The following is a 6000-nucleotide window of genomic DNA, read 5'->3' as shown; positions in this document are numbered from 1 at the left end:
AAAAAGAAATGGAAAGTTTAATTACGAAAAAGACACAGGAAATTATCATTAAGAAAAAAAATGGAAAATTATCATTAAGAAAAAGAAATAGAAGCCTAAGAATTTCAACGCTCCAACGCAAATGAAATAGAGACGAAGACGATGGATCGAGGCTAAACATAAGTGGGGAGACTTGATCTTAGTTGACCGGAAAAATCACTTTGAGTAATACTTATGGCATGAGATTAAGAGAGAAAATATTCATATTCATCGTCAGAGAGAAACCATAAGTCAGAATTGAGAGGAATAAAAGAAAGAGCACACTGATTTAGTAGAGGATGATTATTTTTTAATATAATGAAAAAAAATTAATGAGAATACCATAGGTTTGGTTAATTTTTTTAGGGAACCTAGTAAATTTGATGAAGAAGAGAGGTCTCATAAATAAGTACCGAAAACAGTTGCGTTCACATGGACCCTGATGACTACGTAAATTTGGTCATTCACCGTTAGATCTGGACGGATTAAATATAAGTCTTAGAATGTTTTGAATCTCCACTTTAGGATTTTAATCCGTCTAGATTTAAAATAGAAACACCCGTGAAAAACAAGTTAAAATCAGTAGCAAGGTAGAAACAAAAGGTAGAAACAAAAGAAATGACCTAATTGGGCTTTAAATCATAAACAATACATATAAGCAAAACACATTCTCAGGCCCTAAATTTTAATTAATTTTCATACAAAAGGTCTCTAAAAAAATTAATTTACTATATTAAGTCTCTTATCATTAATTTTTGAAATTAACTGGGCATTTACTAATAGTTTCGTGGAAATTGTACTTAGTATTTTTCAAAAGCATAGGAATAGTATTTTGGGCGTTGCTTTAGATTCTTTTTGAGAAATTATACTGTTTGCCTGTATACCACATCACACATCACAGTCCCATGTGGTATGCCAGAGCCAATAAAATATGAACAAATTTTAATTAAATTTTATTTTAGTTCCTTAAACGAATTTGAGTCCCATTCTTTCTCAAAAACCATGGCCGGCAACCTGATATGGCCAAATAGTTATCCGCTTTCCATCTACTAAACTTTCTGAGGTGAAAGTTGTTTTTATTTTTTCAATTTCTCTTTTTAATTTTTATTCAAAATTTATTTGGTTGTTGAGAAAAATGATAAACAGAAAAGGGATTTGGAAGTCTAAGGGCCTGTTTGGTTCAGCAGTTGCGGTTGCTGTTAGCTGTTTGCAGTTGCAGTAAGCTGTTAGCTGTTACTGTTAGCTGTTTGTTATTAGCTGTTTAATTACTAGTGTTTGGTAAAATTATATTGAACTGTTGCTGTTCGGATTTAAAATGTCTAAAATGGACATATTTTAAATTAACCAACGATGAAATTATAAAAGAAAAAATGTGAAAAAATGCACATAACGTTTACAACTAGAAATAATTTTACTCTTAATGTCTAAAATGGTGCAATTTTACCTCTAACATGGGCAAGTTGGCTCGATTTCAGATATTATTAGAAAACATAAATATTTTTATTTCTTATTATACACCAATTGCACATACTAGTAGTTCTAAAAAAGATATTTCATATTTTTTTGTGATTTAATAATAAAATTGAAAATTAATATTTATAAATTCGATGAAATATCGGAATTTTTTTGTCCAACTTGTACAAAAGACAATATTGAGGTATTTTTGCACTTTATCCTATTATAAAATAAAAAAATGTGTTACACAAATTAATAAAAATAATCTATATAAAAAATAAAAAAATTATTGAACGCAACAAAATCTTGTTTTCCGGTAATTATGTTGTAGAAATATAAATAATGTTAAAGAATTAAACATATTTTGTGGAAATAAGAAGAATAATTCTGTCAATAACAACCAACTGCAAACAGCTGTTTATGAAAAACTCCAAATAGGAGCTTTTCGTGAAACGCTCCAAAACGCTGCAGTTTCCAGAGAAAATGCTAAACGTTGCGGTTATATAAACCTAACCAAACGCTATATTTCCTGCGGTTTGGAATGAAATGCTAAACGCTCCTCCGAAAAGCTGAAATAAACACCTTCTAAATAACATAAACTCAAACTCTTTCTATAAATTTCTGTTTGGTTCAGAGAAAATCAAATTAGAGGGGAGAGATGATTAGCATTAAAAGCAACGAATTAACAACACTTGATACGAAGAAACTCGGATATTTGGGATTGAAGCAATAATTAAGAATAGGAACCCATGGGGATGAAGTGAAAATCAGAGAAATAAATAATTTGAAGACTGATTATTTTCTCAGACACCATAAAAACTGAGAGAAACAAAGAGGAGAAAGATTGAATCTGAAGATTAAGAAGTTAAGAGAGAAAATATTAAAAAATAATCCACGTCAACATGCTTGAAATGAGTTCCCTATAAGTTTCAACTTGTTTCACCTTTTGTGAAACTGGATTCAATGTATAATGAAACTAATGTGAAATGGATTGCTCAAAGGATTGCTGTCCCGCCTCAAGCAGAACGCTGGAATCCACCTATCTCGGGTCTCAAGTTAAACTTTGACGCTGCAGTAAGAAATGATTTGGAGTTCGTCGGTCTTGGAGCTATCTTGCGGGATGGTACTGGCGCTTTTATCGCGGGTCGCTGCCAACAGTACCAAGGTCGGCTATCTCTGGTATTGGCTGAAGCTATGTCATGTCGAGAGGCACTCGGTTGGTTAAAGGAGAGAGGAGTCACTGAAGTTTGTATTGAGGGAGATGCACAGATTGTAATCCAAACGTTATGTCAAGAGGATGAAGAGAATCTTTCGAGCCTTGGGCTAATTATTGCCGATTGTCGAGCAATCGCAGAGACGATACCAGAGTGTTCTTTCCACTTTGCTCGGCGCTCAGCTAATCAGGTGGCAGATGAAATGGCAAGGTTAGGCTTAGTCTCTTCTAACTTGATTGTAACTGATATTATTCCTCATCCAATTATAAGTCTATTGGCATTGGATGTTCTTTGATTAATTCAATTGATGCTTTCATTCAAAAAAAAAAAAAAAACTAATGTGAAATGGAATGAAACTATTTTGAAATTTTATCATAAATGTTTCATCAAGGCTCGACATGTTCTAATCAAGTTTAATAAGAGTTTTACAGTTTCACATTCTATAAAACTCATGTGAAATTATCCTGAAACATTAAAATATAGTTTCTATTAAGTTTCAATTGAGTTTCAAGTTTTTTTTTTTTTTATGAAATTGGTTGGACATTAATACAAAGGTTTCATTAAATTTTACCAAGTTTTGATCGGGTTTAACATAAATTTCAACGCTTGTGAAACTCAATGAAACAACGCTTATATAGAATACGTCCCACTCTCGATTATTATATAATCGAACCACTTATTTTACTTGTATTTTAAGAATGAAAGTTTAATCTTCCGGTATAAATAAGAAATCCACGTGCTTAAGTAAGTAGAAATAAATTCCTTATTTTTGTTGACATTAAATCAAGTTTCCTAATTTTTTTTTTGATAAATTCCTAATTTCACTTAAATTAGTCAATTAAGTTAAAAATCATACGTTAAAATATATAACTTAGGCTTAATACATCAATAGCCCTCTCAACTTATTATAAAAGCTTAATTGGTCCTTAAACTTACAAAGTGTTTTGTTAACCCTCTCAATTTGCTTAAAATAACTCATTGACCACTTGGATTTTTTTAAAGTGGTCTATTAGCATCCTGAATTTCCTTACAGTGATTCATTAGCATCCTTAACTTATTTAAGATGATATACATTTTAATCTATTTAAATCTCTAAAAAAATTCAAAACTTAAAAAATACAGTCATAATTCACGATTCTAAATCTTTAAAACAAATTAATTTTCTATTTTATACACATTTATGATGTTTTTATAGATTTATGGGTTTAATTATTTCATTTTATACAAGTTCACATGCTAACGAGATGTTGTGTAAATTTAGAAGCTATTCAAGTTTTTTATATAAACTGATGTATTAAGCTTTTAACTTTGTTATATTGAACATTTATTTAATACTTTTATCAACCATCACCCTAGCCATGGAATGATAAAATTTTAAAATGAAATCGAAAAAAAGAAAAAACAAGTTAATTTACATTTTTTTCAATATTAACAGCTTCTGCATCACAGACCGAAGAACTAATCCAAGCCGTTGAAAGATCATCATACGGTAGTGAATGAACCAAATCCCAACATATAAAATACAAAATTATATGGCAAGGAATAATGAAGTCCGATAAATGTGTGTTCGAAAAAAGCATAAATATAACAACGTAATTAAAACAAAAGATTACACCTTCATTTCATTAGGTAAATAAGTAATGAAACAGTAATTAATAACTAAACTTTAATATTATATCGAAATTAAAATACCCTAAACTCTAAACCAAAATAACTATTTGTCGACAAAGCGGGCACGTATTCTTTTTTTCCAACCATTGGACGATGCATTTTTGATGAAAAACATGAAGGCACTTAGGCATCTTAATCGCTTCAATCCCCTCTTTATAATTCTCCAAACAAATCGAACACTCTTCTCCTTCTCCAGCTCCATCGTCATAGTACCGAAACCCCCCTTTCTCCATCAACATGTTCATAGCTAATTCGGTCAATCCCGCTCCATCACTGTCGACTCTACATTCTCCGACATCACGATCCAACATCTGCCCCGAATCATGTTGGACAATTTCGACATCTGCTGTCACCGGACAGAAATAAGCAAAGGTGGAGTTAAGAGAGTTGACAATAGTCCGAGCCACGTAAAGTCGTGACGCCTCGTTGAGAGTAGGGGGATTGAGGAGATTAAGGAAATTGTAGAGATGATTGCAGAGAAAAAAAGGGTCGGGATTAGCCATTAAACGAGGATGAATTGAGCATGGAAAAGAAGGGGAAGTTGCGGGATTCTGCGGGGGAGAAGCGATTACAGTTTGGGTTCTTCCATGAACATCTCTGATTACTGTTCGAAACTTGTACTGGAAACGGAAGTTTAGATCGTAGAACATGGATTGTGGTAGCATGTGGTATGGGTGGGAGGTATCATAAGACATTTTAACATTGATTTCCGTAGCCATTGTGATTAATTTGGTCAAGTTAAGTTTGATCGATGGGGTTTTAGTTTATTTATAGATGAGTTTAGTTCGAATCCTAACATGATTAGAAGAAAAAATCATTGTGCGATTAGGAATTAAGGAAACCCTAATTGGATTGGAATACATATTTAATAGGAAATCCTAATTCAAACCAAATTAGGAACCTCGAAACCAATCCAGAACTCCATCCAGTTCGCCTAGTTTCCTATTATGTTCTTTGACGGGTAAATTACATCGGTGGCCACTCAACATCTCAAAACGATCATTGAAGACCTCAACAACAACAACAAAGCCTTAGTCCCGAAATGATTCGGGGTCGGCTAACATGAACCATCATATAAAACCGTAAAAATCAAGTCGTGTCAGCGACACAGATTCGCTCCCTCCACTCCGTCCTATCCACTACCATATTTTCCTCAATTCCCAATAAACTCATATCACTCTCGATCACCCTCCTCCAAGTTTGCTTAGGTCTTCCCCTACCCCTCACCACTACATCCCTTTGCCACTCTTCGGTTCTCCTAACCCGCGCATCAAGCGCTCTACGTCTCACATGGCCAAACCACCTTAGTCGGTTTTCTCTCATTTTATTCTCAATAGATGTGACCCCTACTTTTGTCCTAATTATTTCATTACGCACCCGGTCCTTTCTCGTGTGACCACACATCCATCTCAACATACGCATCTCCGCCACCGACATCTTATGGATGTGGCAGTGTTTCACTGCCCAACACTCCGTACCATATAACAATGCTGGTCTAATTGCCGTCCGGTAGAATTTTCCCTTCAATCTATTAGGCATGCCGGGATCACAAAGGAAACCCGTAGCACTCTTCCACTTCGACCAACCAGCTTTAATCCTATGAGCAACATCTCCATCTACTTCTCCATCCGTTTGGATAATA

The sequence above is a fragment of the Euphorbia lathyris genome, chromosome 8 (genome assembly GCF_963576675.1).
Source record: "Euphorbia lathyris chromosome 8, ddEupLath1.1, whole genome shotgun sequence".
Taxonomy (NCBI): Eukaryota; Viridiplantae; Streptophyta; class Magnoliopsida; order Malpighiales; family Euphorbiaceae; genus Euphorbia; species Euphorbia lathyris.
The sequence above is the reverse complement of the archived record's forward strand: the minus strand, read 5'-3'. Positions refer to the sequence as shown.